Source organism: Desmodus rotundus, chromosome 4 (assembly GCF_022682495.2).
Source record: "Desmodus rotundus isolate HL8 chromosome 4, HLdesRot8A.1, whole genome shotgun sequence".
In the NCBI taxonomy this organism is placed as follows: Eukaryota; Metazoa; Chordata; class Mammalia; order Chiroptera; family Phyllostomidae; genus Desmodus; species Desmodus rotundus.
Genome location: NC_071390.1, coordinates 105,951,953 through 105,979,103, shown reverse-complemented (window position 1 = coordinate 105,979,103; position 27,151 = coordinate 105,951,953).

Below are 27,151 nucleotides of genomic sequence, written 5' to 3'. Positions count from 1 at the left end.
TTTTAGGGGGAAGTTTTACTTTTGTGTTCTCACATTTTGCCAATGATGTGTCATAGAGTTGGGAGTGTACAACCTTATCTTTGAGGTGCGGCTCTAGTGAGCCCTTTCCAGTAGGAAATGATTGCTCACTCTTGGGACTCTCCCTGCATTTTGGATTGTTTAGTTTATTTCCTCCCCTGTATGTTTTATGTTTCTTACTTTTTAAAAGTTTTGTTATTAGATGTTATACTCTTATATTAGTCTTTCAAGTTCCTCTTCTTTACATTGGTGCTTGCTGGGTTTTGTTCTTTTTTTTTTTTTTTTTTTTTTTTTTACCATTTTTTACTTGTTGTTCTGCATTTTCCCCCCACCACTCCCCCGCCACCCCAGCCATCCCCTCCTCCCTCCCTTGATTCCACCCCTCCTTGGTTTTGTCCATGTGTCCTTTATAGTTGTTCCTGAAAACTGTTCTACTTTCTAAAAGAATTCTATATTTTTCATTTTTTCTCTATTGAGGTTTATTTTTTTAATATTTAATTATCAAGAACATTTTTATAGGATATCTTTGAGCAGCATCCTGTTTTCATCTCATGTATACAATAATATATCTGACCATTCTGTGAATATTAATGATAGGTAGATTTTTTTATTCTTGTACAGTACCTTTATATTTTAAGTTGTTTACTAATTTTATTATTTTTTACCCAAACTTTATATTTTATATCATAGGCTTTTCTTGGATATCAGGCTATCCATGATTATCTATTTAGAAATGAAAACAATGGAATAAACTGTCATTTGTAATTTCTAAGGATTTTCTGATTTTGACCTGGACCATAAGATGATCTGGGGGATAAAACACTTTTCTTATTAAACAACCTGAACCATATCTCTATATCTTTCTTCTTGGGTTCTTCTTAAAGGTGTTATCTAATCTCTTTCTGAGAGGTAGGGATACATTAAATGGGATTTGTGGAGCCAAGTGTTGAAAGACCACTGGGGTGAGCTTTCAGTGAGTAAGTTAGATCTACTGTTGTTTGCAGAATGGCAGTTATGTCCTCAACTGACTGGTGTTTTCCAATCCTGAAAACCTCTGAAACCATCCACATAAAATAAACCCACATAGCTAAATAAATCAGAATAAGTTCAGTCAACCAGAAGCTTGGAGATGAGGAAAACAATGTAAAGATCAAATTGTTTTCCAAGATTCTATGTACTTGCATTAGTCAGGGTTCTCCAGAGAAAGAGCCAATACTGTGTGTGTGTATAGTAATATGTGTGCATATATACATGATTTATTAGAGTGAATTGGTTTACTAGTACATTATGGAATCTGAGGAGTCTCAAGATCTGCAGTCACCAAGCTAGGGACTCAGGCAGCTGATGGTTTAGTTCCAGGCCAAAGGTTGGCAGGCTCAAGACCCCCAAAGAGCTAATATTGGGGTTTGAGTCCAAAGACAGGGAAAAAAAGGCCATGTCTCAATTTAAAGGAAGTCAAAAATGAGGAATTCTCTCTTACTCAGGGTGAGTCTTTCTTTTTGTTCTATACAAAAAGGCCTTCCACTAATTGGATGAAGCCTACCCACATTATAGAAGACAAAAAGTTTTACTCAGTTTACTGAATCAAACCTTCACTTTATCCAGAAGCACCCTCACAGACACAAGAACCATGTTTGATTGAAAGTCTGGGCAATCCCCCAACAGTCAAGCTGACAGGTAAAATTAGCCTCCATAGTCCATCTCTTTGATTTAGCCCCCTGCTTCTTCCCCAATTCCAATGACACTGGTGCTGCTAGTCCCTGAACCTGTTGAGGAATCTGTTGAAATATTATGTGTTTTCGTTTCTCACCATGGGTCTATAGTTCTGCTATACCAGTTTCTACTTGCCTATCATCTTTTCAGATTCAATATTGACTTACAGCTATTTGTTCACCATTGTATTCATTTCTGTGAGTTTATATTTTTATTTCAAATAAGTTTAGTGCTGAGGATGTGGGGAGATCTCTTGGGAACAGGAAATTTCTTCCTGATATCTTAACCCAGAATTGTCCTATACTTAATAAAATATGGTAAGTTGCTTATTCAAAGCACTAAATATTAAGGTATAATAGTACGTGTGCTGAGTGTGTTCCATAGATGCTTGATTAATGGAATTGTATGTGTACATACATACATTCATTAACACAAACACATATGAATTATGTGTACTCATATCCATGTGCAAATATTAATGCATTTGAATATGCGTGCATGTGTATAAATGAGTTAATACTCTTTTTATGTTAGTTGATAGTTGGCAGGTACTTTTGACATCATTCCCTTAGACAAATATGTTTGAGTAGCTATATACTTTAAAAATCCTGTTAAGGAAACTCAAACTGTATTTTTTTGACGAGAATTGGAATGTCTCAGGTTGCCCTAAAATCTTTCATTTTTATGTGCATTACTGCAGTTTTCTCCAAAATGCTTCATATAGTATCTAATTTTACCTATCAAAATTTATAAGGTATTTTAACATGGTTGTAGGAGGTCATCTGAATTTCTGGTTTTGCAGTTTGTTTGAAATATGGCTAAGTATAGCAGTGGGGTTTTTTTGGTAAGAATTTCACTGTCTCTGCCTTACAGCACCGTGGAATCATCAAATCTTGCTATACCTTCCTGTGGTTACACTTCCACTGTGAGCTTCAGGATTATAAGACTAAAAATTCTACATAAGTACATATGGAATTTCTGCCCTTTTAGGGATTATCTTAATTTATTAACTGCAGATTATTTCCTTTCCTAGAATCAAATTAATTTTTTTCTCCCTTTTTACTGAATTTATTGGGGTGACACTAGTTAACAAAATTATACACGTTTCAGCTGCACAATCCCACCACACGTGACTTGTACACTGTATTTGTGTGCTCACCACTCAAGTCATGTCTCCTTCCTCACCATTTATCCCACCTATACCCTCCTCCACTCCCCCAGCAATCACCACACTGTTGTCCATGTCTATTAGTTTCTTTTCTCTTTTTACTCTTTTGTGCTCAATCCCTCCACCGCCTCAACCACCCAGCCCTGAACAACCCCCCACTCTGTCAGCTGTCAGCATGATCTTTATCTGTGAGTCTGTCTCTATTTTGCTTGTTCATTTTGTTCATTAGGTTCCACATATAAGTGAAATCATATGGTACTTCTCCTCTGGCTGCCTTATTTCACTTAGCATAATGTTCTCCTAGAATCAAATTTAGATATCTTGAAATGTGTTTATTGTTTTCATCTGCCTTATCTTGACTGCTTGCTTTATTTTTTCACTTGCTTGTTTCATCTTGTGCAAAAGTATTTTGGGTTGTGACATTTTTTTGGAATTAGTTGATTAAATCATAAACTCTTATTCTGAATTCCTTGACTACTGTCAAAACATATTTGTGTCAAGGTCTCAATCCCTGTCATAATTTGAGAAGCCTTGATTAGTTCACTCTGAAGAGTTTCCTTTTATAAGGAGAGCATTTCTTAGCATCTTGACCTTTCAGATAAATAATAACAGGACTAATATATTAGAATATTATGTTTTAACAAATGTACAGTTGCTTTCAGTAACTTATTTTTCTCTAGTTTTTAGATTCTATGCTAAAAAATAATGCAGTTACTTGGTTTTATTATTGATATATCATAATTTATTTTGTAAATGTATATTATTAATGAATTTATGAGGAAAAAACTACATTATAAAGCATAATGTCGGAATACTTATGAACTCAACACATAGATTATGAAATAAGATACTAGCAATATCATTCATTTTTCTGTGTGTTTTTTCAAAACCCATTCCCCTGTCTGATGGCAGAAAAAGCACTCCACTAGATTGTGTTTCTTTTCTTCCTTTTTAGTTTTATCAAAGTATACATTCCCTAAACATTATACTCTAGTTTCTGTACCTTTGATCTCATATAAGAGGCATGTCTTATATAGTTTTCTGAAAATGTTATTTTTCACTCCACACTGTGCTTCCAAGGTTACCTTCTTTTACATGTAGCTGTACCTCATTTAGTCCCACTGGATACAATATTCTGTTATGTGAATACACCATACTTTGTTTAGCCACTTTCCTGTTAATAGATGTTTCCATCGTGTATGATCTCTGACTGTTACCAACAGTGTTGCCATGAGAATCCTGATCCCGTGTCACTATGTTCGTGTGCGACCTTCTCTCTAAGAGGGGTGTTGCATTACTTGAGACGCTGTGTGTGCGTTATGAGTGCTTTAATGGGTATACAATTGGGATTACCTTGTGAAATAATTTCAAAGTTTGTAAAATGATTCCAAATTGTTTTCCAGAGCATTGTTATATTCATACCAATAACTTTTACAATTTTTAAAGTTTAAGTCAAATGGAAAGAGTCAAGAACCATATGATGGCACTTATATGTGGGAAATAAAACTGAAAGCAACAAATGAACAAATGAAGCAAAGAAAAACTATTAGACACATACCCAACAGTATGTGATTACCAGAGGGAAACAGGGGTGGGAGATAAGTTAGTAAAGGGAAAGGGTGTCAAATATATGGGAATGAAAAAAATTAACTTCAGGTGGTAAACACAAAATGCAATATATAGATGATGCATTATAGAATTGTACATTTGAAACCTATATAATTGCCATTGTCACCCCAATAAATTTAGTATTTTTGCCACATTTGAAATTATAAAATATGTATTACTGTCATCTTATTTTGAGCTTTTATACATTACATGAGAATTTAGGCATCCTTTCATCATATATTTATTGCTCCTTCATGTGTGTTATCTTGTAAAATACCTGCGCATTTTGTCTTCTATTTTTGACATTTCCATACTGATATATGCATTTTTATATCATTTAGTTAATATTATTTGTTTGAAAATGTGAAAAGATATTTTCCAGTTATTAACTCATGCATTAACTTTTTATCTCTATGTGTTAACAGATGATCTTTGAAATATTAAAATATATTAAAATTAATTTTTATATTAAAATGTGAACATTTGGGGAGCTGTTCCAGAAAATTTTCTATTCAAGGGACATAATAAAAGGTTATTTTTGTAATTCTTATACAATATTGAAACCTCCCTTTTACATATGACTTTAATCTACCTGACAGTGATTTTAGAAATGCTTTAAAATTGATACCCAGTTTAATTTGTTACGTGAAAAATCACCACTACTATAAAAGCAATTATAGTATCTTCCACCCATTATTAAGTGAGCTTCAGAGTGCCCATCATAGATTAAAATCTCATGTGCATGAGTTTTTTAGTCTGTTTCATTTTTGTTTTTCTTTCCCAAGCACTGTAAAGAAAATCTTGATGTATAATAGAAAATATTTTCACCAACATCTACATTCTTCCCCAGTAGTGTCTTTGCTATTCATGAACACTTATCCTTCTACTTAAGTTTTTTAATTTTTTTTTGGTTTTTTCCTTTCCTAAATCTTAATATGAGCTAGTCTGTCTTTTTGAAAGTTTGAGATTTTCATGAAAATATGTTGAAACCATAAATTAGAAAACAATGACAGTGGACTTCAGTTATAATACTATATAAAAGTATACTTTATTCAATACAATTTTGGTATAGTCCACATGAGTTTTCAACTTTTATTGAAAATATTTGATTTACATTGTTCTTTTATAAATAGTATTTCTAAACAATTAATCAACTAACATTTTGATAAGAAAGTATTTGTTTTACATCCATTGATATTATGTCCATCAATTTTACCAAACCCAAGTTAAAGTAAAAAAATAATTTTTAGATGATATTTTTGCCATTTTGTTGAAAATTATTGAACAAGTTTATTTATTATTTAGTCAAATTGTTTTCCATCCATGTTACTTCAAAAATCTCCCTTAACCACTTACTTAGAAATGAGTTATTGTGTTATAAAAATGCATATTTTGCTTAAATGATTTTTCATTATATTTAGTTCTGAAAATTATAATTTTTGTTTATTGATATGTAATTGGCATATATTATATTAGTTTCAGGTATACATAATAATTCAATATTTGTATAATATTATGAATGATTACCACAGTAAGACTACTTAACCTCTGTCTGAGTATATAGTTACAAGTTGTGTGTGTGTGTGATGAGGACGTTTAAGATCTATTCTCGTAGCAACTTTCGAATATATAGTCACCCGTTGGATATTACATTCTCATGGTTTATTTTATAACTGCAGGTTTGTACCTTTTGACCCCTCACACCCAATGTGTCCATTCCTCCAAGCCTCCCCATTCATCTTTGACCATCACCAGTCTGTTCTCTGGACCTCTCAGTATCTGTAAACTCGGGTTTGTTTTTTTCTTTTTGTTTCAGATTACACCTAAGTGAGCTCAGACAGTATTTCCTCTCTGCATAAATTCAGTTAGCACAATGGTTATATCTTTTTGATGTATTAATCCTTTTGTTATATAATGACCATCTTTAAAATATTTTTATGTCCAACATCGTGGCACCTAAATAGATAAAGTACAATCTAACAGAGCTAAAAGAATAAACAGTAATACAATAATAGCTGGAAAATTTAACATTGTATTCTTAACAACGGGTAGATATTCCACTCACAGAATCAATAAGGGAACTGCAGATCTGACACAGTAAAAGCGCGTTGTTTTCAAGCACACGTGGAGCAGTATTTTTAAAGAACCCCTATGTTAGGTTCATATTTCTTTATCCATTTTTAGGCATTATTTCGATTAGAGTATTTAATCCATTTATACTTATAGTAATTATTGATAAGTAGGGACTTAATATGGCTATTTTGTTCATTATTTTCTTATTGTTTTATAGATCCACGATTCTTTGTTTTTGACCTTGCTATCTTTTTATGAGTGTTTTCATATCTTGTGGTATCAGTACTCTTGACCTCTTTATCATGTTCTTTTGTGAAATTATTGCATTGGCCAAAGTGTTCGTTTATTTTTTTGGTAAGGTTGATAGAGGACTTAAAAGTTGGAAACTTTTAGCTTAAGGTAAAGAGTTATAAGTCTAGCAAGTAATGTATATGTTAAAGCTTTTGTTTCACAAACTAGAGATAAGGCCCGTCCTGGCTCCTGGGAAAACAGTTGATCTCCTGGGGCACTGCTAAAGACCACCGCCTGGGGCACAGGTGGGGATATCCCAGCCATTGTGTTCCAGAGGGAGGCAGACAACCACCGGAGGATAGCTAACCACCCTGGGCTAGAATGCTGCCGTTTTTTTAAATCTAATTTTCCCCGAATTTCAAAACCCTTCACTGCACTTTGTTCTCTGTTATAAAAAGGCTGGCTTGAGGCGGTGAGGGACAAATACCATATGATCTCACCTTTAACTGGTACATAATCAACAAAAGAAAAAAGCAAACAAAATAGAACCAGAGACATTGAAATTAAGAACAATCTGACAGTAACCAGAGGGGAGGAAGGAGGGGTAATGGGGGGGAAGGGCTTTCAGGAACTACTATAAAGGACACAAGGACAAAACCAAGGGGGAGGGTGGAAGCAAGGGAGGAGGTGGGTTTGGCTGGGGTGGGGGGCAGTGGTGGGGGAAAAATGCAACTGTAATTGAACAACAATCAAATATTTTTTTTTAAAGGCTGGCATGAAGGGAAATGTAAGACAATTTGTCAGAGTGCAAACCTGCTCTCTTCTCAAATCTCAGGCCAACTGAATGAAGTGCCCAAAAAGATTCAATCCCTGTCTCTGCTTATTGGGTCTGGGAGGTGACAGGTAGCAGGGGCATTGGCTTTCCCGGTTTCAGAAATAGTGGGAGAAGCAGATCCAAGACCACTGAGGTGTTTTTTTGTTTTGTTTTGTTTTTTTAGGTACCTTAACTCAAGCTGACCTGTGCCCCAGTTTCCCTGGTCAAACAGTGTCCCTGGCTTTGCTCTGAGAGCCATCAGCTCCGCTCACCCACCCCTTTTCTAGGTGCTTGCTGGGTCATATAGCAACTTATAGATGTTCTAGGGATCCCTTCCACTCAGACTGGTCTGGGGTCCACATTTCATAGTGGGTGGGAGTATGAGTCAGCTCTTCTGCCTGGGTCAACTTTGTTTCAGGACCTGAATCAGGCAGACTTGCACTCTGAAAAGTTCCCTGGGCAGACTGTAGCACTGAGTTAGTTCTACAGAGGAACAAATCCTCCTCCAGTCGGGATTACTACTTGATTTCTGCAGGGAGGTCTTGGGTCTGCCAAGATTCAAGTATTGGTTATTTGAAGTCCATCCCCACTTTTCTACTACAATCAAACTCCCAGTGACTGAGCCATGCAGACTGCTTTGTAATCCCCATGGTGGGGGGGGGGGGGCGGGATGCTCCAATTAAGCAGCTGCTAAAGCTGCAGAGGATGTCAGATCAGGGGTGGGAACTGTAGGCTTAGGGAAGACCCTCTGCCTGAGGCTGGGCTGGGGGACAGGCAATGTGGTCAGCATGTAGCCCTTTCTCTTACCCTTCTAATGTATTCTGTCTTGGTCTGGGGGTGCTTCAGCCTCACTGCCATGTTCTACGATTCTCTCAGTTGTGTCTTGTCCATTCACAGTTGGCAGTTTTTCTCATGACAGGGAGCAAAGTAGGAAATAACCTATGTTGCTGTTTTGTTGATATCCTCTCCTATTTTCTGTGTTTGAATGCTTTTCTATGTGTCTACGTGTCTGTTAAAGTTCACCAATAGGATTAATCAAATTACAGAGAATATTTGGTAAAACTTGATTCCATTTTATTTAGAATTAACTAGCAAACTCAAAATTGAAAGGAACTTTCTATTAGTTTATTAAGTTTGGAATCTATCAAACACCCAAAATAATATTTAACAATTAAGTAGAAGTAGCATGTCATGTGGAATGAGAAACAGAAAATAATATCCAGTATGACTGATTATTTATAATATTTACAGAAGCTACCAGCAAGAACAGGACAAAAGCATATGTAAATGCTATATGAATTGAAAATTATGAAAATACCACAACAGAAAAAAATTAGTAGCATCACTAAGAGATATGAATGAGAGATCTAGATATAAGTATATAAGATAATTTAAATTACAATGGGATCAATTAGTTAGAAAAAAACTAATATATTATGACTTTTACTGGAAGAAGAGATAAAAATAGGTCAATGAAACAGGGCATATAACTGCAAACCAGATCCATATATACAGAAGTGTAAATTGACAAAGGGCAAAATATGCATTAGAAAACAGTTTAGAAATAATGGGCCATTTAAAAAGTGGGCATTGACACTGCTTTTCTTATGGAAAAATAAGACAAAAAAGAGGAATGAAGGAAAGAAAAAGGAAGGGAGGGTATATGAATTAATGTAATGTAAAAGCAACATACAAGCGAAGTTTTAAAATTTAGAGGAGAACAAATGTAGTTTAGTTTTATTTATCAACTTGAGAGTAGTAAAAATTGTTATGACAAAGCATTTATAAAATTCTTTAAGGTTAGATCCAATTGTTCTAATATTAATTTTCTCTTTTTTTTTTTTTTTTGACAATCTCAGGAAATGGTTGTGGCAAGTACTTTCTCATAAAAGCACTTGCCAGAAAAAGGCAAAATAACTAGAGTAGTAAAATATCTGACAGCGTCAAATGCAGGTGTGGAGTACGATGCACCCAAACCCAGAAAATCTATGTGGTATTAGAAATTCGAGCAGGAGGACATGTGTTCCCAGAAGGGCTTATTGTGGCACATCCCCAGAAACCGTGCAGACCACCATCAGGCACGGACTGCTGGACGGGTCGCCCTAAATCAGAAGCAGCAAATGGAAGGATTTTTATGTTTTAATTCATGGATGAGAATAACAGGAATGTATTTGGGGAAGAGTGGTCTAAGACCCTCAAAACTAATAAACTCAAGTGCCCTTTAAAATAAAACTTCTAATCAAGAATAACCCCTACAACAGAAGCTCTTACCAGTGTGGCTCACTTGGTTGGGCATCATCCTGAAAAGTGAAAGATTGCCTGTTTAACTCCTGGTCAGGGCACAGGCCTGAGCTGTAGGTTCAGGCCCATCAGGGCACATAAGAGAGGCATCTAATCCATGTTTCTCTCTCACATTGATGTTTCTCTCCCTTTCTCTCTCTCCCTTTCTTCCCCTCTCTCTAAAAACAAATATTTTTTTTAAAGTATAAACCCCTAGGACAGAAACCAAATTAAATACAATAAAAAAAAATTAGTTCCAAAAAAGATAAAGGTTTCACCTGTATATCCTAGAAGTTTGGAAAAATTAGTTTCACTTAAAATCCAGAATAAAAAGATCCTGTTCACATCTCATATCCCTCAGAATACTGCCATAAGTTAAAAAAAAAAGTTTTCTAATATAACTGGAAATCTGGTATAATTTGAAGGAAGTCTGATGCCTTCAACTCTGTTCTTTCTCAAGATTGCTTTGGCTGTTCAAGGTCTTTGTGGTTTTACGTGAATTTTAGAATTGTCTTTTCTATTTCTGTGAAAAACCCCATTGGAATTTTTATAGGGGTTGAATTGAATCAGTACATTACTTTGAATAGTATGAACATTTTAACATTTTATTACTAAAGATACCTTCCATTTATTTGTCTGCCATTTCTTTCACCAAACTCATAATTTTCAGTGTGCAGATTTTTTACTTCCTTGGTTAAATGTATTTTAAGTATTTTATCTTTGATGAAGTTTTAAATGGGATTGTTTTGTTTTCCTTTTTTTCTTTAGAAATTGTTGATGTTATGAAATGGAACTAATTTTTGTATATTGATTTTGCATCTAAAAATTTTTCTGACTTTGTTACTTCTAGTAGTTGTTTTGTGGAGTCCTTAAGGTTTTCTTATATATAGCATCATGTCATTTGCAAACAGATAATTTCTTTCTTTGATTTGGATGCCTCTTATTTTTTTTGTCTGATTGTTCTTGCTCATACTTCTATGTTAAATAGAAGTGATGAGAGTGGGTATTCTTGCCTTGTTGTACCAAATATTAAAGAAAAAGCCTTTAATATTTTCCCACTTATTATGTAGTTAGCTCTGGAATATTCACAAGTGAAACTTACAGTAATTAAATCAGGGTGGTATTGATGTAAGAAAAAACACATAGACTGATGAGAGAATGGAAACCCTATAATTAAACCCATGAATACAGTCAAATGGCCAAAAGGTAGATGGAAGGGTGTTCAACATCACTAATTATTGCAATTCAAAATTTAGTCAATTCAAAACTATGAAATATCACCACAGACCAGTTAGAATTTCCATTATCAAGAAAATAAGTGGGAAGGAGAGGATATGTGGAAGAAAGGCAATGCACTGTTGGTGGACATGTAACTTGGAACGTCCACTATAGAAAACAGTATGGAGGTTTCTCGAATTAAAAATGGAACTGCCATATGACCCAGCAATCCCACATAAAATGGTAACTATGTGAGAAAATATGTTAATGAGCTTGATATAATGATCATTTCCCTCTTTATATTATATGAAATCACCATGTTGTACACCACAATATATAAAATTTTTATTTAAAAAATAAGAGAATAAACAAGTGACCACCCACAATCAATGGAAAAAACAACCTGATGACAAATATTTCTTAAAATGTAAATAAAAGATAAAGAAAATCACATCAGTTCTTACAGAATATATTTGAAAAGAGAGTCAAACTAAAGACAAAAATCACTGAAGAAAGGAGACTAGCCTATAGGGAGCACACAAGAGAATAAGCAAATCAATGACATCTTAAAGGAAATGTATTGAAAGGTAGAAATATTAAAATATTCAAGAAAAATGATACAGAACATAATCAAAATCCAATATCTGTATAATAGGCAACCAAATCTGAAGAAACATAATTAATGATACCAATTACTGAAGTGACAGAAATAAAAACTACTTACTAGTATATACAAGTGAAACCCCACACACCTGAGGAGGTCCGCCCAGAGTGGCCAATGCTAAAAGACATCGCTGGGAGAACAACCTTGTTTGGTGACATCAGAACAGCGAAGTTAAACATACGGGGTCCAGCAGAAGTGACGCCTGCTTGAGTGTGGTTGGGAGGGTAATAATATGGGTGTAATAATTTATAGTTTTAATTTGAACATTTCACCTAAAATGCCATATGGTGTGCTTGAGTGTGATATTGTTATGTTACAGAATTATGTGCTTATGATTTTGTAATAAAAGATTTTGTCATAAAAAGGGGTGTTATTTGTGCTGGAACCTGTATATGCAACCAAATTCACAAAAGACACTTGGCTAACAATACCAGATACCAGAAATAATAGAGAAATGAATTCAAGAAAAAATATGAATCAGGGGTTCTATACTCACATCAATCTAGCCTTAAGTGTAAAGGCTGTCGATGAACTAACTATTAGAGAGGTCTATAACCCAGGAACAACCACTACAAGCACTTTCTGAGAAATTTTCTAGTAAATGACCTTCAGGCAAGTAAAGTGTAAATGCATTGGTGTAACACACAATGTTTACAGAAACACACTTAACGATCTGATAAATAAAGAAGGATGATGGAATTAAAAGGATGATGGAATTTCCATTTTGCAAGCTCTACAAGACTGTTTATCTGAGAATCATTGAATTCCCTAAGCCCCATCCCTCTCATAGCTGTTCCTGAATTTCCAGATATGAGAACCTGCTTTCCTTCTGAAAAAAAAGCAGATGGGAAAATTCTCAAGGAGTGATTCTTGGCTTTCCTTGTAAAGTGCCTTCCCCTGTTCTGTAGTGGCCGAGTTATCACAGTCCCAGACTTCAGTGATGCCTAAAATATTTTTCACTGTGACAGTGTGTGCATCCACATGTCTGTGTTCATATTCAGGAGGCAATGTTGAAGTTTCTTGTGACCATTGCACATGGGAAAGCAAAAGACAGTGTCCACAGAGTCACTGCCTACCTGTGAGCTGAGAGGAAGAGAGAAATGGGGGGAAAGGTAACATATATCCCATGGACAATTATAAAAGTAGTTTTGTAGTTACTCTAGGGGTAAGGTGTACATACTCATATCACCCTAAAGATAGGTAATGCATATCAGCCTTGCAGTTCAGATATATATACCGTCATGGCCCACTGCTGATGCTCAGTAGAGTTTATATTTGTTTGTGAATACAGGTTGTAACCTTTAGGAACTATTCTTGTATAGAAGACCACCACTGAGAAAGTTTCCCCAAATGTACCTTAAATTTAGGACTAATAATTGGGTCACAAAAGAAAAGCTTAAAAGTCTTTCTTCCTAGCAAGATATAAAATCAGAGACATAGGTACATCTCAACATATTTTTTTCCTTTTTTATTGTTGACACTAATACAGATGTCCCTATTATCCCCCTCCCCCTTTGCCTGCTTCCACTTAGCCCCTGCCCCACCTTCCATCTGGCCACCATCACTCTATTGTCTGTGTCTATGGGTCATGCATATGTTCTTTGGCCCATCCCTTCACCTCCTTTCATTCAGCCCTGCCTCCCCTCTGATAGCTGTAAGTCTCTTCCATGTATCCATGCCTGTGTTTCTTTTTTGTGAGTTTATTTTGTTCATTGGACTCCACATATCAGTGAGATCCTATAGTATTTGTCTTTATCTGACTGTCTTATTTCACTTAGAATAAAAATCTCTAGGTCTATCCATGCTGTTGCAAAAGGTAAGATTTCCTTCTTTTTTATGGCTGTGTAGTATTCCATTGTGTAAATGTACCATAGCTGATATATCCTAAGTATCTCAACATAATTTAACTCATAATGCACAGAGCATTGCATGATTTCTTTAAATTTAGAAAATATATGTGTGTGATAAATTTATGCATAAATGATTAATATTTAAAAGAAAAATGCATTCCTTGGGAAGTGGATACATGTATTTCCCTTATCAATAAGGAAGATGAAGAGAATACAACTGCAAACTGTTTCCCTAGTGCTTTAAGGGACAACTGAATAAAAATAGATATCTGATCATAAGAGTATGATTTATACCAGGTGGAGTTTACTAAAGGAAAACAATAAACACTAGTTTTAAATATACAAGGCATTTTCTCATGTCTTAGCTCATTCAATTTTCAAAACCATTCTAAGGGGTAGGGTTTTTTCCTCTCTTTAACTTAGGGCTGACCAATTTCAGGAAGTCCAATTTAATTGCCGATGATCATGGAGTGCTTTCAGCAGAAAATTCTGATTTTGAATCCTAGAATTATATCTTCCAATCTTCTGCCTCTTCCTTCCTATTGTATTCTATTTGGAAAGGCAAATTTTATCACAAGGTAGTAATGAAAGTTCACTGTTGGACCACAATTCTAGAGTCTTTGTGTCCATCAGCAATGGAGAAGTCCCTTTATCCATCCCAACATCACTGGTTGAAGAGTTCTTCCTTCTTCCTTCTTTCTAGAGTACCCTCTTCTTCTCAGTTTAGTTCCTTCCTCATTTTTAATTCCAAGGCCAACAAAGCACTGCTTCCATTACTGATTTTGTTTTCATATTCAAACCATTCTTCCTGTTCTTTCTCAACATTTTCTGGACTAATTTTGTGGATATTTTCTTCCATCATAGTTTGCAAAGTAAGTTCCATTACTAAACATTTTCCTTGGATTTTTACATTTTAGATTTTGGAGAGGGATAAATTAGAATCTGGATAATGTAAATAGCCCCATCAGGAAAATGACCTCTATAGACACAGTCCTGTCTTCCATCTTTATTTTTCCCCCAGATTTTATATCACGAAGTATGTCTATCTTGCTGGTCATCTTCTCATTTTCTGAGCACAGAACGGGTATTAACATCTTCGCGTTGAATGAACAGAAAGCGGTGTGCTGTAGCAACAGTGACAGTGAGCATGTGTAACACACAAGGAAGAACTCTGGTTAATCGCTTTGCCAGGGTCATAGACTGGAACCTGGCAGAGTTCAGGCAATATATTTGTCTCCTAAAACTCAGTTTAATGCTCACTACCTCTGTAAATGCCCATGGAGTAGTGGCTTGTGAAAAAATACTCAAATATAAGACTACATGAACAGTGATCTTTCCAACATCAAATTATCCCCATCAGATTTAACAGTCCCAGGAGCCTTCCCTTCAATTGATCTGCTAAACTGTATACCAAGGGATAACATAGCATGGTCAGCTAAGCCTTACTGCAACATGTGTGGAATATTCTGCACAGAGTGGGGCGTTGTATAAAGGCACTAGTTCAATTCAGACACTGAAGGAGGTTGCCAGGTGCCTACCAAGGGAGAAACCTGTTTGACCAGGGGTGTCAAACTCATTTTCACTGGGGGCTACATCAGCCTCGTGGTTGCCTTCAAGGACTGAAATAATTTTAGGACTGTATAAATGTAACTACTCCTTAACTGTTAACGAGTTGAAATTACATTCGGCCCTTTGAAGGCAACCGTGAGGCTGATGTGGCCCCTGGTGACAATGAGCTTGACACCCCTGCTGTAAAGCTAGAGAATGGTCCTGAAAGGAGAGGGGATTCTGCTGGATCCTCGTTTGTAGCTGTTCTGTGTCACTAATTTATATTATGCCTAACTGGTGGTGGTAGAAAGACGGTGTCTTCCTCTACATTGCAAAGAACTGCGGTTTTAATCACAGTTCAGGCACTGAGAATAATGTAACACACGTTCATTACTAGATCTACACAATTAATTTGAACCCTATCACACTGATACATTAGATATTGCCAGCTGAGCTTTATATGAAGAAAATGAATGGGCTGAGTTATTCATCATCATACTAAAAATGACACAGTAAAAGAAAATTAGCAAAGTTTTTTCAGAATATCTAGTCTTTTACAAAAGAAAAATTAAATCCACTTTATGTTTGAAAGCTATGGCATACAACACCATACATATTCATTCACATACATATACAGAGGGAACATACTTAAGATTTTAATATTCTCTCAGAAATATTTGCATGTTACTAAAGAGCCATAAGAAATGGAAACTCTCTCTCGGAAGCATCTTAATATTTTCTTTTGTGCCCCAGTGGTAAATACTCAAATTGTTTAATTATTTCTGGTTTTCAATCACCCTATTCTTAAATAATAGTTTTATGATATTGAGCATTAGATATATATTATAAATAATATCCCTATGTACTGAGTATTCAGCAATTTCTCACTTTTACCAATTCATCCCCAAAACATAGGTAATATTTATTACTCTTTTTGGTATTTTAAACTTTTAATTAATCACATACCACATTTATCTCTTATTCTATCATTATAAGTACTATATATTGACTTTTAATTGTAGTGTGATGACATTAACACATTTTTATCACTAGAACTTAGGAAAATTGCATACCCACTAGTCACTACCACAGAACTCTGCCCAAATTACATATATATACACACACATATACATATAAATGCACACACATACACATGTGTACACATACACATATACATGTGTACACACACAAGAGCCCTATTAGATAACCCTAAGAGGAAATAACAGTATATTAACAGATGGGAATAATAAAGAATGCTTTTAATTAGGGTGATTTTTCAGATTTTACCATAACAAACCACAAACAAATTTCTGGTATATTTTGAAACTTATTTGCAAAGCAATCATGATTCTATCATTATTATGTTGAAACATCTTCAGCTACCATACTCTAACAGAACAATAAATGGGATTTAAATTAAGAGCTGTTCCCAAAGACTCCTATTTTTGTCTCCATTTCCATGTTTCTGAACCGTTCCGCTGAACAGTTCTTTGTATATTAAAAACTATGCTATCAAAATATAATGCCAATTTAAGGCACAACAATTATTTATATTAGCATTACTAGGAGGAAAAATACGATGTGGTAAATTAATCTTTGTGCAGTAAAGTACTTCTTAAAATAGGTTTTCAGCATGCATGGTAATGAGCTACTGCTATCTCTACTGAACAGACATCTTAAGTTAACTATGTCCAAAGTTGTTAAAAATCCATTCCTGAAAATTTCAGTTACAGCAATGCAAGGAAGACTGATTTCTCACTTATAACACTGAGCAACACAAGCCTTGTTGCTGTTTTTTTTTTTTTTTCAAATCCTTTGCTTAATGTAGGAACTCATGGATCAGTTGTGACTTTTACATGCCTCCCTCTAACCTTCCCACTGATAATCACAATAATGCTTGTCTCTGAGGATCGGTCAGCTTTCATAAAGGCAGCGGCCCTCCGATTAATCTCATATTATTAATTTGACAAGTTAAAAAGACAAGACAGACAGGTATGATGGCTTTCACTGCTACTTGCTGGCCTAAAATTATTTCCTGTGGACAATAAACAAATTTCCAATTTGGTGAGGCTATAAATGTGCAGGCTTCATAAAATTAATTTAAATGGATGTGACTGTGAGTTTGGGATTGTAAAGATTAGGGGAGATGCCTGTCGTTGTAATTGCCTGCTCAGTTCCCCTGTCACTCAAGAGTGTCACAGCTGCATTAAAAACTCTCATCATAATCTAATTCTCAGATCAAATTCCCATCTTCAATATATCCTTTAATAAGACTTCCATTCTCCATTTTTTAGCCTTAATTATCACTCCCTGTCTCCCTTGACAACCAAATTAAAAGGTACATGCTACAACTCCATAATGATTATCATCATCATAATAATACTTTAAAAATCACAACTACTCTAACCACAAATCCAGGCTAACCTTGCCAAGGTTGGATGTCTTCTGATAACTAGAGTTTCTATGGGTAGCTTCAGCACTGGAAGATAAGAAATACAATTATATAATCTTATATTGATTTATTTTTCTTTACTTCCCCTACCCCTTACTATTATATGCAATTACCTGAGCAGTTTTTAGACTATTAAAGCTGGAAGTGGAAAATTTACAAAGATTCACCTGAAGCAGAATGTTTTAACTCTTCGGTAAATATGGTAGTGTCTGTTGAAAAATAAAGCCATCGCAGTTTGTGTGGTAAAAACACTTGATACAGCACAGAGCCATCTGGGACTATGGACAAACTGCAGCTTGTTAAATGACTTGGTGAAGGTCATATGATCCATCAAACATGTCTTTACCTGTGAATATGAACAATTTAACTATGGTAACTTTGCATATAATTTAACTAATTTTTTGAGGTTGCATAATAGCAAACACAGACAAATTCTGTTATTTTTAGTTTTACACCATAGTTATACATTTTTATTATGGTGTTTCTAACATTTTGTTTTGAAGAAATAGTGATAACCTTCATATCTTCATTCATGAATTCCTGTACATGGACTTTCAAATCTGGATTTTTATTCTGTCAGCCTTGGGATTGCCCTACGTTGCTAAAATTGGGACCTTCCTCAATTGTCTGATTCTACCTTTCTGCTGCCCCTGCACTATTTTCCATTAACTGCTACGTTTGATGGTAGGTGGTGGTGGCTGCTTTTGTTGATTTCTGTTGTCGGTGATGGGCTGTGGTTGTTAGTGGACGATTGATGGTGGTTGGTGGTTGGTGGTTGGTGGTAGTGGTTGTTGGTTATAGTGAGTGGCTGGTAGTTCTCAGGGCTGACGGTGAGGGTCATGGTTAGCAGTTGTTGAAGGTGGTGGGGGACGACTGTTGACCGTGCTGTTTCTGAAGCCCATGTGAGGCCTTTGTCCACTCACATGATAAGCTCAACTAAAACTATACATTTCCTTTCACTACATTGCTTTACTGCTTTTATTTCTCTCCATTTTCTCTTTAATTTACCCTCCCATTTACCCTGCCCGTGGACTCTTAAACAGTTATGTAGAGACAGAGTCTGCACTTCTGTGAGGGTCAGTCCCATCTGCCCCATGGCCTAATTCGTAGCAAAGCACCTGGCCTCAGTGAGTGGAGAGATCTGAGGAAATAAGTCTAGAGCGTTTTCAGCTCCTGGCAGGGCTTCACAAATCAAAAATCTCTTCATTATCGAAGTACAACTACAGGATTGGCTTTTCCCACCAGATGTAAAGTAAGGCAGTTTATTTTTATAAGTCTTTGGGATATCTATAATATCGCATATTCATCTATGTGCAGTCATGCCCATACTTGACTACATTTCTCACTTTTACTGCAGATATTGATCATTAGAAAGGGAAAGTTAGAGCAGAAGCCTCTGAAGCTGTGAAGGGTGTTTTCCAGAGCTACTTTGTCAGAAAGCTAACAGATAGGTAAACATAATTCAATGGAGATGTACTTATTTATCCAGAAAAGATTTATGATGAGTGGAAGGGAATTCAGGTTAGTACCAAGATAAGAAATAAAAACCAAACGGTGCTTTCAAATATTATAAGGGTGGGCCATAGTAATGATTGTATGAGTGAAGATCATTTAAATAGTTCAACTGACACAGCAGTCGATTTGGAATAAAAAATACAATGTAATTGTTGATGGCAGCTTTAGAAGTCAAGGACAGCTGAGGCAAACATACAAGGCAGTGTTTTTGCAGATAAGGGGACCCAGCAAGAAGGCCTAAAGTCTAAACCTGGGAGCCTTTAATTACTGAGATACCAGTATTGATTGGGATAACAACCGTGCAGAAATGAAGGCCACAGAGCGGATTGTGTGAGAAGGGCAGGGTTGTTTTTTTAAGCAGTTTATTGAACTATCTACATGCTCTCAGGCGATTCTAGCTCTAATCCTAGGAAATTGGAGGAACCTTGGGGGAGTAGGAATGCAATGAGACCTTGACTGATGAGAGGCTTCCCTGAGACAGAGATGATTTATGGTGAGAAAACACAAACAAAAGACAGGTCAAAAAGTGTCAAAAAAAGATTAAAAGTTAAAGGAGCATTCACAAGTTACTAACTGGGAAACAATTTGAAAGGAATGGGATGTTTTAAAATAGCCCTGTAATGATTGGAAGCCTCACAGACTACTTCTGTGGTAAGTGACAGGGATGCACTGCATGAATAGTGAGAAAAGCTACCGCATTCTAGCCATCTACCTGAGACAGGCCCACATTCACAAACATTTACACATCATGTCATTTACCTCCCTGTCGGCTCCTGAATTATGTTCTTGTGTCCACAAATTTCAGCAGTGAAGTTAACTAATGTTCAGCAAGAATAAGAAATTTCTTCATAGCCAAGATACGCCAGCCCATGTTGATTTTTAAAGTCTAAACTGACATCATATTTAAAAGAATTGGTGGGAAAAGTGACACTTTTGCCAACATATTAGATTTTGAGATATTACAATTATTGAAGAATTTAAGCAACCATGGGTCAAATAAAAATTCTTACTTGTCTGAATAATTTGAATTGTGGGATTTGCATCCTTCCCATTCTGATCTGTGTGTATGAGAATGAGATCAGTGTCTTATTTGGTGGAGAACAGAACATCTGGAACCACATATCCTGCCTGGACATCGGTCTGAACTTCACTATATTCTAGCTGGGTGGATTTAGGAACTTCTAGTTCATAGTTTTAGGAACTCCTAGTAATAGTTCATATATGTGAAACATAACAATCATAGTTATCTTACAGCATTGCAACAAGGAATCAAGTTAATGTATATAAAGTGCTTAGGAGATGGATTGCATCATGTGAAGTAGGATACAAGTCTTGGATAACTAGATGAAAAGATACATTGATACTTCTTCTAAGACATCATCAAGAATGACTGAGCTCTTAGAATAAATGCTTTTCACTCATCTCTTTGAAAAAAAGACATGGAATTTCTTTTTTTTTTTTTTTTAGATTCTAGAGAAAGTGACTAGAATTAGGAAGTCAGACATCTGGGGACTGTTTAGATTTGGCAATTAATCACTTGAATCAGTTTCTTATGCTCAAATAACTTATTTAGTAAACAGTGTGTATTTCAAAGCCCCACATACCAATGATACTTTTCTCTGTCTATCCCTGTAAAAATTTTAAAAAATACTCTGTGTGCATTTTACAATTACTCAATGAAGGTGAAATCTATTGTAGAAATTTTAAATTGTAAATAAAAATAAGTTATTACTGCCAACATAAACTTATAATCATTATAAATAACCTTTTAGCCTCTGTTATTATACCCATTGAAAAAAAATACACACTGGTACCCCCTACAGTTCAGGCATGTCCAACCTTTTGGCATCTCTGGGCCACCCTGGAAAAAGAAGAGTTGTCTTGGGCCACACATTAAATACATTGTGACATGTAATCACAAAAAAATTCTCATAATGTTTTAAGTAGATTTAAGATTTTGTGTTGGGCCGCATTCATAGGCATCCTGGGCCACATGTGGCCCATGGGCCATGGGTTGGACATCCCTACATACCCTACATACCAATAGTTTATTTGTTCAAACAAGAGATAAACCCTCTATAATTAGAATGCTTGAATGGTTATCTGGAAGTAGATGCATCCCTGGTTTTGAAAATATTTTTATTAACTCTGGGTACTAGAAGTAGGAGCACACTGCTAGAGTGTCAGCAACAAAATTTTGTCCTCACATTGCATAGAGCTTCCAGGCCATGTGGAAGGGTCAGCATGTTAGAAGTATAGAGCCTCACTTCCATCTCCCAGAAATTTACATTCAGTGGGTCGGGGATAGGAGCTGAGGAGTCCAATTTTAGGGAAACCTGAATATGATTCTGCCATGAAACTGATAATCTTAAACTTCAGGGACCTGTTTTACATTAGCCACTTTCAAGGTTCTAGGAGATGCCTCACCAGTGTGCACACTGATCAAACATTTTGTGAATATATACAAGTAAAAGGTTTTAACTCATTCAAGACCAGTTACTTCCCTTATGTGGTGGCTTTGGAGGGGCCAGGGTCTTTTGAGGCTAGGAAGCCAAGCCAAGGAATTGCCTTAAGACTTCGCCTACAATACCTACAGATTTGAGTGAATTCCTCTTCTCCTGAGTTCCCCAAAATATCCTGAGGTAACTGGGTCTGCCAAGAAGTGACCTTCTTTACTTACCTGGTGAGTTTCTGGGAAGCCTGTAAATGAGGCACAAGAATGATTTTTCCAAGAGGCTTTATTGGCTCCATAAAGTCAACTTTAGTGCCTTAAAGCTGTCTGGTTATTTCTGAATCTATGAATATCTATCTAAAATATAACATTCCAGTCAAGGCCTTGGTAATATAACCAATGTTTCCAATTATGTCCCGTTACAAGGAAAACAGATTTGTATTGAATTTATGTAAGCATATTACCATGAAAATAAGAATACTCACATTGATTTTATGTAGGGACTTTGGAAGGACCATGGCTCTTTGGGGATTTAGTTGACAGAACCTGCGTTTGTATGAATACAGTTTGATTTTAGTGGGATAGAACTCTGTGATTTATGAGCAGTCACGTGTATACAGAATTTGGTACAGGTGGGCTTCCTGATGTGGGATGGTAACAGGAATCATGCCCACTGCCTGTTTCCTCCATGCTCATCTACTCACTAAGGGGAGGACCAGGGATAACCAGTAATAGGTGTTTATCCTGTGGTGGCACAGGCAAGGACATATCACAAAGGAGATACAAGGTTTGAAATGTAGAGAGGCAGAAGCTAGTCTACAGAGGTCATGTTCAAATACTATGGCTCATAAAACAGATGTTTGTGGCTTTTTTTTTTTTTAGAAATCAATAACAGTCCAGAAATATTATCAGGGCATTACCAATATAACATTTATTATATCTGAAAGACACTTTTTTAAAATACTAATAATAAAAAATTAAGTTTAATCAACCACATTAGAAGAGGGAGATTTCTACTCACAATGTAGAAAATGTTATTATAAATGAAGGGTTGGAAAACTATGCAACCAAAAATTGGAGGAAAAATGTTAGAGACATGACATTTACTATAAACACTGTTTTTTTTTCAGATTTCATGATGTTTGGGGTATACAGTATGATTTTATTTTTAATCTTAACTATTTTCTTAAATAATTTTATGTTTGTAATTTTTTCTTCTTAAAGGAACCATCCTCCAATTTATAATGTTTATTCACAATGAGAACTGGATCCAGACCTAAAAAATACAGATGATTTTAAAGCATATGATATACAACTATGTGAAGAACTGACTCTGGAACAAGAGTTAAAAAACTATGGCCTGCAAAGCATTTTTGGCCTGCTACTTGCATCAATGTACAAACTGTATTGGAATAACACTGCATCATTCACTTGTGTGCTATTCTCAACTGCTCTTTCACCAGAAAATCAGAGTTGAGAAGTGAGAAAAGAAATGACCACAGAGCTAATATGCCTAGGTTATTTCTCACTTGGCCCCTTGCAGAAAGTTTGCTTATCCCTGTGATAGAATGTGACTTGGTCAATACCTACATACAAGCCCTCAGTCCTGGGAGGGTCTGATGCTAATGTTTTAAAATAACAACACTTAAAATAAACATTTCAAATAACCATGCCTCAATATACTTCAGATTTCTTTAAAGGGAAAAAACAAATAAGTACATAGAAGTACATATTTAGGGCAGGTGAGTTTATTTTCATAGCAAAATAAACTATTGCTATTTCTTCCTCATTTCACCTAATATCTTTAGGTTCCTATCAGATTTAAGGTAATTAATTAGTCTCATACTGTCTGATACTGAAATCACTTCATGTGATTGCTAATCCATAGAAACATAAATGGAGAGATCAATAGTAATACAGTCATAGTAGGGAAATTTAACACCCTACTGATGTCAATGGTTAGATCATCCAGACAGAAAGTCAACAAAAAAACAAAGACCTTAAGTGACAAATTAGACCAGATAGATTTGATATGTTTAGAACATTTCACCTAAAAGCAGCAGAATGTACATTTTCAAGTGCACATGGAACATTTTCCAGGATAGACCATGTTAGGCCACAAAACTAGTCTCAATAAATTTAAGAAGACTGAAATCATATGAAGCATCTTCTCTGCTCACAATTTGAAAAAGAAAACTAAAAAACACCAACATATGGAGGCTAAGCAACATGCTATAAAACACTGAATGGATTGATAAGATCAATAAACTGAAAAAAAAATGAAAATGAAAACAAAATGACCCCAAACCTATGGGACACAGACAAAACAGTTCTAAGAGGAAAATTTATAGGATACAGACCTACCTCAAGAAACAGGGAAAATCTCAAACAATGTAACCATACACTTAAAAAAACAAGATAAAAAAAAAAAAAAGCCCAAAGTGAGTCGAAGGAAGGAAATAAAGATCAGAGTAGAAATGGATGAGATAGAGTCCTAAAAAACAATAGAAAAGACCAATGAAACCAAGAACTTGTTCTTTAAAAAAATAAACAAAATTGATAAACCTTTAGCAAGACTGATCAAGGAAAAAAAAAGAGGGCCCAAATAAATAAGATCAGGAATCAAAGAGGAGATGTGACAACTGACAGCAGAGAAATATAAAATATAGAAAATGCTATGACCAATTATACACCTACAAACTGGACAACCTGGAAGAAATGGATAAATTACTGGAAACATAATCTTCTAAGACTGAATCAGGAAGAAACAGAAAATCTAAATATGAAAACTAGTAACCAAATTGAAACACTAATCCCAATAGAAAAGAATCCAGGACAGTGCTTTTCCTTCCGGTCGGTCAGGGCAATGAGTTTTGGAGAAAGCACAAAAGTGACTTAATATTATGGGCTAATGTTATTTCATAATTTGTGTACTTGAGGATTATGTGTATCATTATGCTATATAGCTTGCATATAGCTTATATTCTCATAAATGTATTAATCATTACATATTCCACATTTATAAAATAAGTCCTGATATATCAAAAATAAAACCAAGAAATTGCATTTTTATCACCTTAATGTAAAAAAATTATTAGAGAAAAATAAGTCACCAGAAATAACATACTTTAGAGTATAAGTAGGAGATGGAAGTGATCCCAATGGTATAGTTATTAAAAAGTAATGCACTAATATATTAGTCCTCATATAAATGATCTGAAAGGTCAAGATGCTAAGAGATGCTCTCCTTATAAAAGGGAAGTATCCAGAGTGAACTAATCAAGTCTTCTTAAATTATGACAGGGATTGAGATCTTGACACAAATATGTTTTGACAGTAGTCAAGGGATTCATTTAAGAGCCTAGGATTTAATCAACTAATACCAAAAAATGAGTCACAACCCAAAATACTTTTGCACAAGATGACACAAGCAAGTAAAAAAATAAAGCAAGCAGTTAATAAGGCAGATGAAAACAATGAGCACATTGCAAAATATCTAAATTAGAATCCGGGAAAAGAAATCATCCAGAGTAAAAAACAAAATTAACCCCTAGAAGTGCAGAAAATTCCATATTTACTTATGTAAAATTTTAGCCTTATAATGCTGAAGCTCACCGTGGAAGCATAACCATAGAAAGGTATAGCAAGATTTCATTAGTCTATAGTGCTAGAAAGAACAGAATATAAAATGCTTACTAAGCACCACCACTATACTCAGTCATATTTCAAAATAACTACAAAGTCAGTTTCAGAGGACCTGCTATAACCGTATTTTTCCATGCCAAAAAACACTATAATTTATTCAGGTAAAATTAAAAACTGCATTAGACATGTTTGGGAAAACTACAGAAATTCACATAAGAATTGAAGGATTATAGAGCATCCTGAGATTTTACAATCCTCACTGAAAAAATACAGTTTAAGAATCCTGGCTCTGGCCAGTGTGGCCCAGTTGGTTGGAATATTGTCCTATAACCAAAAGGTTGCAAGGTTCGATTCTCAATCAGGGCACATAGCTAAGTTGTGGGTTCAATTCCCAATCTGGGTACAGGCCATCCCCAATCCAGGTATATGCGATCCCCAATCCAAGCACATATGAGAGGCAACCCATCAATGCTGCTTTCTCACATTGATGTTTCTCCCTCTCCCTGTCTCTTTCTCCCACTTTCTCTAAAAACAATAAAAAAGTGTCCTCAGGTGAGGATTAGAAAATTATTTCTTAATAGGATTTTTAAAGTTGATAACTACTTAGACATAAGTAGTTATGTCTTCTCTTTTATAGCATTTTAGTCACCAGCCTTCAAACGGAATGATGGCAAGAATATCTGCCAAACACCACAAAGGAATATTATCCCATTTCAAATATGCACACGCATTTAAATGCATTCATATTTGGGCATGGATGTGAGCACATATAATTCATATATTTGTGTTAATTAATGTATATGCATATACACACAATCCCATTATCAAACATGTATGGAGCACTCAGCTTAGGTGCTATTACAACTCTATACTTAGTGTTTTGAATAAGCAAGTTACCATATTTTATTAAGTAAAGGACAACTGTGAGTTAAGACAGTGGGAACAGATTTCCTGTTTCCAAGACATCTTCCCAAATCATTGGATCTAAAAAAGTTTGAAATAAACATATAAACCCATAAAGATAAAAAACAGGTGAGTAGAGAGTTGTAAGTCAAAATTAAATCTGGAAAGATTATGGGCAAGTAGAAACTTGTATAGCAGACTCAAAGAGATACCATAAGCCCATGGAGAAGAAAGAAAAAAAATCACACTTGCAAACAGATTCCTCGACATGTTCAGGGACTAGCAGCACCAGTATTATTGGGATTAGGGATGAATCAAAGGGGGCTAAATCAAAGAGATGGACTATGGAAGATGTCAAACCTGATTGGAGGGTATGGGTGGTACCCAGGCATTTGGTCAAACATGAATCCCAGTGTGTCTGTGATGGTGCTTCTAGATAAAGTGAGCATTTGATTCAGTAGACTGAGTAAAACCTGGTCTTCTATAATGTGGGTGGGCTTCATCCAATCAGTGGAAGGCCTGAATAGAATGGAAAGACCCATCCTGAGTAAGAGAATTCCTCATGACTGACTGCCTTTAAATTGAGACATGGCCTTTTTTTTTTTTTCTGCCTTGGAACTCAAACCCAAATATCAGCTCTTTTTGGGTCTTGAGCCTGCCGGCCTTTGGATTGGCACTAAATCATCAGCTGCCTGGGTCTCCAGCTTGGTGACTGCAGACCTTGGAACTTTTCATCTTCCATAATGGCTTAAGGCAATTCTTTGTAACACTTTATGTATATACACACACATATTTCTATATATACACATCCTATTGGTCATGTTTCTCCGGAGGACCCTGACTAATACATGGGCATAAACTCTTGAGAAGTAATTTGATCTTTACATTATTTTCCTTATCTCCAGACTTCTGGGCCACTGTTCTTCCTCCAAAATTCACTCATCTGTAGACTTAGCCTGTGTGAAGGGTAACAGATACTTTCAGGATTTGAAAATACCT